This window comes from Neolamprologus brichardi, chromosome 2 (assembly GCF_056152115.1).
Source record: "Neolamprologus brichardi isolate AB-2024 chromosome 2, ASM5615211v1, whole genome shotgun sequence".
Lineage (NCBI taxonomy): Eukaryota > Metazoa > Chordata > Actinopteri > Cichliformes > Cichlidae > Neolamprologus > Neolamprologus brichardi.
Genome location: NC_142105.1, coordinates 23,401,385 through 23,414,903, shown reverse-complemented (window position 1 = coordinate 23,414,903; position 13,519 = coordinate 23,401,385). Strand labels below are relative to the sequence as shown.

Genomic DNA, 13,519 nt, shown 5'->3' with positions numbered 1-13,519 from the left:
ATTATTTCCACATTGTCTTCAGAGAGGAAGGACTAACAGGAGATGAATTAGCATGACACTGGTGCTAAACTCAATGTCAACATTTCACTAAATCTCAAACATAATTTCAAAAAAGTAAAACTTCAATATTTGTTCTCCAGAGTAGCAGATGTATGTGTTTTTGTCCAGGTGAAAGGCAAAAGGAAGGGAGATAATAAAGGAAAGATTATCCTAAAGAACATACAGCAACTGTAATTGAAAACCAACTTGTAGAGCAGAGATCTGCGATTTTATGACGGCTGAACAGTTGCGACGGAAAGTTTGTGCGTGTTGGAGTGTGTGCGTGGGGGGAGAGGGAGGACGGATCTCTATTAATCTCTTGCATTACTGCAGTCATTTCCACTCTCTTCATCACCAGAGCATGTGCTCTGTGAGATTTAAAATATTTAAATCTGTAATCTGTCAGCATTATGAGGTTAACGCACGCCCGCGAGACTGGTGTCCTATCCGTCACTATGCTTTCCACCTCACATGGCCCCCACATATATCACAAGGACCTGACATGGCCTTTTGTACTTCTGGCTGGAAAAGACTTTGCACCCGATGTCTGTAATTTCTCAACAGCGGAACAGACATGCTGCCGGACCCTAGAGAAAAATTACGGGAAACGTGTGCAGATGAAAAAAAAGAGATAGAGAGAAAGAGAAAAACAAGCTGCAGCACTGTGAAGTGCAAAGAAGCCTCTAATTGTTTCCCCAGTGTATGTGACCCAGTGACTCTGGAGGAGCTCTTTCTTGTTCTTTTACTACGGGCAACCCAGCATTCATTATTGATTTGGTGGCACAAACTCATAGTCTCACACAACGCGGTCTTATGAGTGGGCTTAAGTGTTCTGTCACTCTGGTGCACAACTACATTAAAGAAATGCTAATACACCTTTTTCCCCACCTAGCTTGCGCACATTGCTATATTTTCCTAAAAACTCTGAATTAATAACCAAGAGTGAATAAATTGAATGGGATTAAGCCTGAACAACAGTGACCCATATATGAATATTATGTTGATGGAAGACACTCCAACGTAGCCCATTTAGCCAGCTCCATGTCATGTCTTCATACGACAGACTTTTACTAAGCTCCTTAAGAGCCTGCCCCGGGGGATCTATGGTAGGCTGGAGGTACTGACTCAGGCCTTATCTCCACTAATTTACCCCATGAATTAGACAGCCCCGTCTTTCTGTGTACTGCCAGACCCACACAATACTCACTCCATGTTAAGAAAATGAGGAGAGAAAGGGGCTTAGCGATTGCTTAGTTGGATAGGAAGCTGAGGAATTGACAGAGGAAAGGCACACTCTGCCACTTAAACTTTACCTGGACAGTAACGTTCATCCCCTGGGATTAAAACGTGTTGACTCCCTGTCACTTGTCTCTGTATTTGCAGGGCGGATTAGGTAAAATAAAATGCGATTTAAATCATAAGGATTAAGGTGACTTTTCGAAAACAAACAGGCAGGGTTTCACCCCTGTCGCTCACGACACACAGAAAGAACGATTAACTTCTTTGTTCGTTTCCGGCCGGCCTTACATATTACGATGGCTGACGGATATTTTGCATTTCAAGTGAGCTGGCAAGCCTCATATGTTGTCTTTAAAGGCTGTGCATGACTCAGTAGTCAAAGGTACAGAAATCTATAGGTACCGCACATGCGGCAAGCATGCAAATCGCAGTCAGAGTCAACAAATAAATGCAACAGATTTGCAAAGTAAAGTCAGTGGAATGTGAAACACGCACTGCTTCAGTGGATTGATTCTTGTATGCCATAGCAAAAAAAAAAAAAAAAAAGGTCATTTATGTTTGCATGTTACACATGAATGAAAAGAAGTGAACTTTACATAAGCTTATGTAAGCTTAAAGTACGACTTTGCTTTTCCATATCATGATGGTCTCCCGCATCCCGCTCCTGCTGCTCCTCCGTGTGATGCATTTTTAAAAAGTCTCAGTTAAAAGGGGGATACAATCAAAAACAGCTCCTCGCTGTTGCTGCTGCCGCCGCCGCTGCTTCTACTGCACGTTCGGCTGTCCCTGATTATAGCTCAGTCGGCTTCGTCCTTGGTCTGTGTGTTATTGAGAGTAAATTGACTAATTAATAAATAATTAATAAGTAGATAACTTCTGGCAGACAGTGAGTGGAGACATACTGTGTGACATCTGCTTTGTAGTTAGAATGGCGATGTCCAAAAGAATCTTGTTTACTAAGCAGACATTGGTCTTTGGCAGAGAAACCTGTTAGTCAGGGGAGATGTTTTTTGGGCCATGAACAATGTAATATCTCAGTTAAATATGTTATGTGCAAAAGACTTGAGGCATATCTTTGTGCCTCGGGCCAAAACCGCTTTGTTAGTCTAACAAACACTCTTTCATCTTTTTACTGATTTAACAAATACGTCTTATTCATTATTGAAACGAGTATGACACAAGTGTATGGAGCACCGCCGCTTGTTTCGACTAATGTTTAATAGAGAAACTATCAGGGTGTTTTGCAACGATTCAGTCATATCGAGTGTGATTTAATGATGATGAAGGCGCATCCTCCTGAGCAAACACGAAGAGACAAGTTGATCCTCCTGCATTAGTCACTGTACATCCATGTCTGCGAAAGGCAGGGGGAAAGGGCTCGGGTGACACATCATGAGGCACATTTTTACTTGGTTTTTGAAGATTTGGGCTCTTTCTCAGAGGTCTCTGCGCCACAGCCATTGTGAGAGACCATTAAGACCTTGCACGACTCAGAATCATTTACATTTTAAGTAGCAATAACCTAAAAGTTAAATCTGCTCTCTAGATGAGTCTCAAGAAGTAAAATAAGTCTGTAAACTTTATGTCTGTTTGGGCAGGCATTGGTTACCTGTGGATTTTCAAGAGCAGCAGTCAAGCCAAGGCAATTATCTCGCTTGCTTGGTAACGTGGTAATAAGCTAATCTGTTTTAGATTCACAAACATCACACCTCCCCTCTTCCTTTTGTTTGAGCGATGTTGCAACGTTGTGAGAACAGCGCTAGAACAATGACAGGCCTTTCCTTGGCTGCGGGATAAATAGTGATAGGACATATTTTCAGAAGGTCAGAGGTATCCATTTGGGAAATTATTCAGCTCCTGCTCCTGCCTGCTTCGAGACAACACGTCAAACGCAATGAAGAATATTAGAAAACACAAATAACCTTCCACAGCCTTCCTTATATGTGCAACGACACACCGCCGCGTATACACAGAGGAGCACATGTGCTTGCACACCTCTGCCCATGTGTCTGGACGAGAAAGCAATAAGGAGCGCGATGCTTAAAGAGAAACTGAAGGCTAAGGAACAAGAGGCCTCTCGGGCCAGAGACCAATGAGCGGCTCATCCATGTTAAGTCAGGCCAAGACACACTCAGGTGTATTCACGTTAGGTCAGCACGAAGCCTCGCTGACCTTTGCAGTAGACAGAGAGTCTCATGGAGCTTTTCTTGAGCAGCCCAGAGACTCACAGGGTAAACAACGGACTCAATGGAGCACTCGTGTGTGTGTGTGCACGCGCATATGTATGCACGTGTGTGTCTACGGGAGTGTGTCAGCATGTGTGCCTGTCAGTGATCACATGTTGACCGCTTCTCGATGGCCCAACCCCTTCCAGTGTAATCTGTCTAGCAAATGAACACACTGGGAGAGCGCCGTTCTCAGTAATTACTCTCCAACGGCTGAAACCCGAAAGCTCAGTTTTTGTTGTAAATTAAGCTGCCACGATTGTTACACAGCTCAAGTACATCCCAGAAAGAGAAAAAAAGTCTGAGAAAGGGGTGAAGAATGGATATTAAAACAGCAGGGAGCTTGAAAAAATAGCACTTTGCTCGACTGGAATGCAAACACTGAAGGGTCAGAAAGAGAATTCACAAACAGCAGCAGCAGCAGCAGCATGCATAATTCTTCACATGATATTGAAGCGCCACTTACAATACAGGCACACACCATTCTCCTGCAAATCAAAACTGAATTCGAGGAGCCCTTCTCAGAATTTCACAAGGCCTTTTTTTCCCCCTTTTTTTGAAAAATATACGCAACAAAAACTAGAAATTCTACATGTCTGTGTGATTATCATCTATTAGGGTCTTCTTTTATCAGCAGTGTGGTTTGCATGCCAAATAACAGGCTGAATCACTTCCTAAATGTTTAGGTTTCAGGGACACATTGGTTATTCAACTAATCACCATGACAACTCCTGCTTGACATTTCCACTTCCTCCTCTCTCTTTGGAATTCAACTCTCTCTCTCTTAATTATTCTTACTGCCACTGATAACAACCAGACTATTTATTTATTGTATATTTCTGAAGCCATGTGTCCAGGAATTTCACACTGTATGGGAAAGTAGACTTGTGTGGCCTACAAGATCATTACACTGTTTTATGCACAATAAACTCTGGGCTTTACAAGCAATATGTTCAGTTCTGCAGCTTTTATAGGTATTAAAGATGGAAAAAACATAACTTTTTCCTGCTTTTTAAAAAATCTTTTTTAATGTGATTAAGCCAAAAGGTTAAAAAGAATGAATAACCAAGTAGAATAACACACACACACACACACACACACATATATATATATACATATATATATATATATATATATATATATGTATATATATATATATATATATATATATATATATATATATACACGACACTCTGTCACTCTAAGATGAAAAATGCCCTTTAATAACCAGTTAAGCTCACACTGAAGCTTCTATACTGAGCCACTCATCTAATGATCCACAAACCAATTAGGAGAAAATGTTATTAAAAAAGGGAATAGGAAACGGGGGATACCCATGTATCCCCGTGGCAGATTATCCTGCTCATCCTGATGAAGGTCGGTAGCCTGACGCAAACTGGTCCCAATCATATTTAAAAAAAAAAAAAAAAATCTTTGATCTGCTTCCACCCTGATCTATTTAAGCCATCAATTCTTTGTTAAATGTACCTTAAAGTTCGGAGCTCGCTGTTTCCGCCCTTTTATTTCTTGTTTTTGCATAAACGCAACTCATTTGGCGTTTTCGGGTTTTTCCTTGCTACAGGATGAACAACGACACAGAGCTTGCGCCCATCACGCGCACAAGATGTCTTTATGCCCAAGTAACAAGTGCTCTGGACGTCTATCGCAAGCATTTATTTTCTGCATTGACGTTTGCCGTGCGCTGGTATCGCAACACGCTACATATGGCAGTGCGAGGAAAAGATACAGACAGTTAGCAGCATCCAAAACCCCTGCGTCTAATAAGACTCCGGGTAGTCCGTCCAACTCACAAAATCCAAATGCGTTTTGGAAGTATACGTGCCTCCGTGCCGGGTTACAGCGCTGCGTCGATGTTGCGTTACAAAATAGCTCCCACTCTTAATCTTTTCCACACACGCACACAAATAAAATAGAAGCTTAAGTCGTATAAAATAAATCCAAGCATCCCGATATACCCTCTTTCCCCCCTGCACATCTCCCCAAGTCACTCAGAACGCAGACAGCCTTAGATTTTCTCCCCCTTCTCTAGTTGCTCATCAAGTCTCATGAAATGACTCACCTGCCTTGTCGAGATCTAAATCCCCCCATGCCTTTCTGGAAATAAAAAGCCGGGATAATGTTTCACTGTTTCGGGGTCTTCACTCGCAGTCGAGTCTCTGTACTCCAAATATCCGTATAGTCTGCGCACCGCTTATATGTTTTTCGGGAATGACCTTCCAGTGAAGCGATAACGACTCTCATTATCCTCACTCCGCTTTCATTTTAATGGATTTCTCCCACGTTTTATTTTATTGATTAATTTTCTTTCTTTCTTTCTTTCCTTTTTTTTCCTGCGGGAAGTCTCCTCCTAGTCCTGGTGCGTTTTGCTGCTTTTGCCTTGACTCTTGAGCTCAACACGAGCTTCGCGGGGACGCGCGGCGCTATCCCGTATGAATATTCGGGAGCGCCGATTTGAGATGGAGAAGAGAGTTACTAGGTAACCAAGGGCACACGCATCATACATGAAAAGGAGCAGACGGTTTATGCCTTCCAACTATTCTCTACCTTCTCTGACAGCTCATCAAACATAACCTTTTTTCCCCAGGACTAACGTTTCTCACCAGAACAAAATCTATAAGGCAAGTCAGACACGTATATGTAGCCTATTTAATAATGACTGTAGAGTTACTGGGGCCTCTGAAAACTTCGTTGTAATGAAGCTTATATTTCTTGGGGAGATTACTAATTTATAAAGAGGATAAAACGTTAAAGGCATCCAAGCTCTTGGATGAAGTCAAAGAAAAAATAAATGAAGTAGAGGTGAGATCTATAAATGCTGAACTGGCTGGTTAGAAATAATTAAATTATCACAGCATATTTTCAGATGGCTCCAGCATTTCTCACTTTATAAATGAACTAGCTATTATAGCTTTTCTTAAGATTTATGTGACATTTATTTAGCTCCCATCTTTACATGAGTCTGTGAGATAATAATATAACACAATGCAGCACAGGTGAGTAAAAATTAGGCCTGGAATCCTTCAGATCCACCAACACTGGATGCTGTATTGAGCTAAGGCAGCTTTTGATTGGTCTCTAAGCATCATAAAAGCCCCCATTTATTCCTGCTGTCAGTTTCCAGTGCAAGCTTTCTATTATAAATCATACTTTACGCCATTATGACATCATCAGGTTAATTCTCTCAGGCTTGACATACCTCCTCCAGAGCTACAGAACTCATTATATAATTGTTTTCAAACAAATACTCATTAAAGGGAAATCATCTTTTTTTTTCTTCTTTCCAACGCTGATTTTAAAAAGTGTTTGCGATAAAAGGATTACAGAGCAGACAAATGGATAATTTGTGGTTTCAAACATTTTGTTTTCATTACAAGTCATTACATTACCACCTCTATATATCACCGTAACAGTGCCTGAGTAGTTTATGTAGAATATGCTTTATGTTAGCTGCATTGAAGTACACATATAACTGGAGATGAATTGGCCAGTGTCGGCGTGGCAAAAGCAGAGAATTTGGGTCCTCATTTCAGGTATGAAAAATAAGATTACATTGATTAGGAGAAAGATAGAAAACTCTGACAAAGAGCAAAAGAAAGAGTTCCTCCTCTGCAACAGACAGGTATGCAATAACTATCAAATTAATGCTTTTGAGTAAAACATTTAAGTAACTTTCATATCATTTTAATGAAACAAGCTCTCGAGTATTTGCAAACATTTACTGTATTTTCTTGAAACCATAGTGCACCGTTGAAATATTAATGCGAGACTGCAGTGAAAAACAATTCTATGATTTAAGTCTAAGTCATTTTGGGTCTGTAGTAGCTATATAATAATATGGAACAGTTCATCTCAACACATCTGCTCTCTATATTGATATTTTAAAATCTCACATCGCTTCTCATTGGCTACCTCACTGAGATCGATACTGTATCATCTGTTGTTCCTCTTTTGTCCTTGTGTTCTGCTCTGTTTACATTTTATGTTGTTACCCGTTTCCTCTTCTCGGCTTACTAAAGTTGTAATATGGCCAATAGTAATTATTTCAGTTGTCACAAAAGTAATGCAAACATTAGTTCTGAGATGAACCATAAAAAGCAGTCCTTCCAAACTCGCCGCAGCATTACAAAGAGTCCTCTATAACAATCTGGCAGAATTAATCTATCTATGAAACACTAAAAAAAATAGCGTTGACTGCGTTTTAGGACAGTTTAAATGCAAATAAAAGGACTACTCAAAGGTATAAAAACACTATTCCACATAAGTGTACCACATAAAACAGGTAATACTAAGTGCAGGTCCAATTAGAGGTATAATAGTCACTTGTACATTTTAAGAGAAAGCTGGAAATCACTGAAATCTAATTTGGTGTTTGGAACAGAAACCAGCATACACATGACTCTTGTGAGCAGAGACCTTTTAATTATAGAACAGCAAGGGGTTGATGCTGCTGCTGCTTTTTTTTTCACTGATGTTCAACACTCACACAGTGGAAAATACAAAAAAAAGGGAAAGAAAAGGAAAAAAAAAAAAGGGGGGGGGGGGGGGGGGGGCTGACACAAACAAACCGGAGTGCAATGCATCCACAAGACATATTGTTTTTGAGCAAGACGCTCAATCATGACGCACTGTTACTTTTATGAACCAGTCAGCTGAAAAAAAGAAGAGCAAAAATTCAAAGGGTACTGCAAAGCGTTGTAACCCTTTAGCGTCTAATGTTGAGGGATAACTTTGCGTGTGTTCAGTTCCAAGTTTTAAAGGTGGGCACAGTAAAGTCATTCATTCACAAGGACATTTTTTTCTTTCCAAAGGAGAAAATCAGCTCCACGCAAACAGATGAATGTTGCCTGAGGCAACCGGATGGGTTACATCAAACGCACACTCAGAAAAACTATTTATGCCTTAGAAGTGAGTCATGTGAACATTACAGAAATGCAGGAATATCAACAATTCACTGTCCCGAGACTGTTTTCTGACATTTTTTGCAACACTGTTTCAAAAATATTAAGTTTTAGAGCACTGTCTACATCAATAACAATACACGCAACACCCACATGAGAGGGAAACAGGTGGAATTGAGTGTGAGTGGGATGGGATTTTAGATGTACACATAAAAGCTTCTTATGGGAGTGAAATACTGACTATGTTCAAATATCATTTAGTCTTCGGCTGAATGATGGGAAACGGCTCTTTATGGACAAAACAGGAATGCAAACAGCTGGGGTTGTCTACAAAGTAAATCAGAGCTTTTCTTTTTTTTTCTCAGTTGTCTTGACCACATGTTTTGAAAATGATGACATTAGTCAAAAAACATAAAGGGAAATAGTTCACGGAGCAGAGCAAATAAAGAAAAAACCCCACATACATATAAAAATAGAGTTCATGTCTGTCAAATGTGGTAGGGCCCTTCTTTAGAAAAATATGTCTAGCAGGAAGTACAAGAAGGAAAAGACAAGTAAATGAGACAGGCGAGCAGGACGAGAGTCAGCAAAACAAAATTCTGATGACCACAGCTATATATTAACAGTTGGCAGTTCGTCTTGTAACTGGAAGGTTGCCGGTTCGAGGCCCGGCTCGGACAGTCTTGGTCGTTGTGTCCTTGGGCAAGACACTTCAGGGCAGCTGTGGCTACAACTGTAGCTGCCTCCACCAGTGTGTGAATGTGAGAGTGAATGAATAGTGGAATTGTACAGCGCTTTGAGGACCCTGAAAAGCGCTATATAAATGCAATCCATTATTATTTAAAAACAATATTTTGTTTAAAATGTGCAAAGGCAATATGGTCAATGTAGAAACTGATACTTTGTTCTAATAAACCAAGTCTGGAATAAATGTAGAATATCCCCTCACAGAATATTTTACAGCTAATTAGATTAACTGGAAGTAGTAGAGTAACACAACTGGGTATCAAAAAATCATCACAGAGAGCTCCCTGTGGAAGGATTAATGGTTCAAAACTTTAAGAAGCACACTGTAGCTCAGGTGGCAGAGCAGATCAGCCACTAACCAGAAGGTCGGTGGTTCGATCCCAGGGTATCGCCAAATATCCATTCATATACATATGTGTATGTGTTAGATACTTAGCACTCAAGCTTAGAAGTGCTTGTGTGAATGGGTGTGATTGGGTGAATGAATTAGTTGTATAAAGCGCTTTGAGTGCAGTCAGACAGAGTAGAAAAGGCTATATAAGAACCAGTCCATTTATCATTTACCTATCCAGAGAAATCTCTGTACTCAGTGTAAAACCAAAAGTTAAATATGGTGTAGAGGCAGCACAAACACAATTACATCGTGGAAAGATGGTTTGGGAAACACTTCTGAAAACCATGGCGAGTGAATGGTTCATTGCTGCATCTACAAATGCAAGTTAAAGCACTGCCATACAAGAAAAAAATAACATATATTAACAACATCCAGAAATACTGTATCCTCTCCATGCATTAGCTCATGTAGGATGGAGCACTTGATATCTACAATTATTCTTGGGAATCATGGATGCTTTGAGAGGGTGAGTACAGAAGCCTGCATGATTGTTGGTATATGGGTTCATTAGTGTCTATGGCACTGGTAACTTGTATACATGTGAAGGTACCATTGATGCTGGAAGACATGCACTGAATATGGAACAACTTATGCTCTCATCCAGTCAATTGCAGCAAGAAAATTACAACCGTGTGGCTCTGCAGTGGTAAACATTTGATACATAATAAATAGAAAAATAGCACAATGTGCTGAGCAGCCAAAACAGTTCTTTTTCCAATTACAGGGACTAGTTTCACATAATCCCAAACATTTGCCGAAAGCTTTTAAAGAGAAGAGATTTACAATATCTTTTAAACCACTAGATTTCTCAGTATTTGATGTATTTTCTAATATGTTACCCTTTATTCTAGTGATGACTGTAACTATTTGTATATTATTGCATTCTTGTTTTCCACACAACTGACGGTTTCATTTCTTTTCTTGTTTTTTGTCACACAGATAATGTGCATAAAAGGGGCCCACCTCCCTCACTTTCTCGCAAATCAAGATAAAACAGAAAAGGTAAAGACAGAAATGCAGAGGATCCAATATCCAACAATACTCAACAAGCTTTCCTACACTGACCTAGTTCTTTTGTTATATATTTTAAAGACCGTTTTAATCACTGCAGCGGTCTTAAATGCTTGTGTCAGATTAGTGGAAGTTATCCTCTATTTGCACAGAAATATCTAAATGTAATACAAGTAATGGCAAAGAACGCGATGATTTCAAGCCTTTTTATTTACAGACTTTTAGTATTTGCTTCTGCAGCAACTTTGCAGTTTGAATACTGTACGACAATGTTTTCATCTATAAACCCAAGTTTAGCATCTCATTTCTTTGTCTGCGGGAACATCATTTTCTCAAGAAGATTAATAGTTTCTCTTATTTCATTCCATCCTAAGTCGCTGAAAGTGATTAGCATAAATAGTTATTAAACAGCTTCAGAATTACACTGCTGGGCTTAATGAAGCAAGATAAGTTCAAGAAAACCTGACTGATATGAACTAGAAATAGAAAAACTTTGCAGAAGTCATCTACTAAGGGAGGGGAAAAAACAGATGTGCAAAACATAAAAACATGTTCAACATATTTTTTATACTTCTAAGCCACTTATTTTGTTCATCCACATGACAAAACCACAGTGTTTTCAATTTTCTGTCAGCAGATTATTATTGCCGCTCCTCGTTCAAAATTCAAACCAGTGGGCATTACAAAATCACCATCGCATAAAAACATTTAAAACAAACAAACAACAAAAAACTTCATATTGCACAGTAATGGAAACTGGGGACAATAGAAACAGAGAAACAATCAATAGTAAGGAAATTAAAGAATAACTTCATCCGGCTTTGGTCAGTGATCTGCTATAAGCATGTTTACAGAAAGAGCAGGGCTGTTCAGCTGACATTTATGACATCCCTGATGGATTATCATCGAAAGCAAAGCGATCTCAGTGCTGATTTTATACTGGAATGCACTTCCTGCAGAATTTCTATTGTTTTGACTGAACGGTTGCAGGCATTGCTGTTTTGATGATCTGTGACATTAGGAAGACAACACAGGCTACCACTGAGAACTTTCCTTCAAGATCCCTTATGTTTGTGTGTGTGTCGTATGTGTTGTGTTAAAATGCTAGTTAGAGCTACCACCAAGGCAGTTTTGAGTATTTTGACAGGTGTTTATAGGTTAGCTGGCATTACACAAGGTCAGGCATGAAAATGATTGTGGTCTGACTTATGAATACTGAACACTCTAGACTGCGAGCTGAAGGACTACCAGCTCTCTACTTTAGGTTTCTGTCTACATCCCTTTTTTGTTTTTGCAGTGTTTTTGTAATTCCTCATATGATGTCTCTCCATCTTTTGTATTCTTTTGTCTTTGCTGGTGTTGTTGGTATGATAAAATACAAAGATTTTCTCTAGTTCTCTACCTGTTTTTAAAACTTTCTTCCTTGTTATTGTTAATTGTGCAACACAGACAGTATTAGGGTAAGGCTGAACTTGTGTTATCCACTTGTTAAGTCTGATGCCATCAGCCATTTCCAGGTCTAAGCAAGCAAGAGTTAAAACATGTTCCGAATTCTTTCAACTCCAGTTAACGATCGGTTTGGTTGCTGCTACTCTGTAGCTAACTACAGAGCTGTGGATAGGCTAATATAAACACATAAATGTGGTGAAGATGCACAATAAGGGTCAAATTGTTTCCAATAAAAGTAAATAATGAGGACAAAGAAGGAACAAGAGATGGGAATGGATAAAACCTCAGCCAACAGGACATTTGATATCATCGCATCCGCAAGCAGAGCGTAGTCTTCAGAGACACGTTGCTCACTTAGGTAAAAGTTAGATTCCTGGGTTTAAAAAAATACTGTTGAATATGAAATACTGCTTAAACTTTTTTACTCAATTAAAAGTGAAAAAGTCAAGGCCCTAAAGTGTCAAATGTAAACAGAACTGCAGCTTGTTGGAGGACATTCCTACCAGCTATTTTTATGCAAAGGAAATTGAACCCTGTGTCATATTATTTATAATAATAAAATAATTCTAATGCATTGGAATAAAACATTTATTTCAAGTTAAATTCTAATTCTAATCAGTGTATGCAGCTTGAACATTTGTTATGTAGAACACGAGCAGAGAAGCAAAGAGAATAAGAAAACAAAAAAAACCCCAAACTAGCTCTGTAGCCCCTGTAGCGATCATGCAACCTTTAAATAACACAAAGTGAGTATGCTTCAGTATACATAAAAGCTTTAGATTTCCAGTTTATCAAATGTCACTGAGCAGTCCTTACCTTTAAAAAAATAATATCTCTTCTTCCTCCCCTAACCTTTTTATTCATTTATTATTTTATTTTTTCAGATCTTTCTCCATCTCTGAGTGAAGTTATCTCACATTCTTTTTTTCTCTGCCTGGAAAATACTGCAGCTGCACCTTTGGATAGCAGACACCTTGCAGCTCTTCTGTAGCAGCTAGAAAGACGCTGGATCCCTTTTTTGCCTCTTGCTGCGTGTGATACAGGGGCACCTCCAGAATTTTTTCATAGGGGTGGCTATATGGGGCCCACTAAAAATATTGGGATGGCACACCAAAAACAGAAATTCCAGCTTTATTTTGCTGTTTCAAATGTAGGGTGTTTTCCTCTCTCATGCACACGTTTATATAGGGGCCAGCAAATTTGGGGGTGTGGCCAGCGCAGACATGCTACACAGGAACAATGAGAACAGGCCTTGGATGATAACTGAGTAGTTTTTCGGGCTGTGTCTATACAAGCACTATAAAACTGTACCCTCATCCAACACTTGGACCTAGAAGCAGGGTTGTTATATCATCACTTAACAACCACACTGTGTTGACCTTAGGGGAATTGAGTCCATGTTTAACCTACTAACCTAGAGTTTATTGTTTCAAACTGCCTCGTGGCTGGGTCTTGTGATGCCTGTGGCCTGTAACTATGTCTCTCTACATTGCCAT

General features: G+C 39.5%; 1 protein-coding gene across 3 annotated transcripts in view; it reads right to left on the bottom strand.

Annotated features, from left to right (window-relative positions):
- The window catches only part of nlgn3a (neuroligin 3a), a 133,499-nt gene extending 127,560 nt beyond the window's left edge, over positions 1-5,939 (bottom strand). For all 3 annotated transcript variants that reach the window (XM_006781603.3, XM_035910931.2, XM_006781604.3), the window contains exon 1: positions 5,584-5,939. The gene's annotated coding sequence lies outside the window, so the exon portion shown is untranslated. The remainder of the gene's footprint in view (positions 1-5,583) is intronic.
- Positions 5,940-13,519: the final 7,580 nt, after the last annotated feature.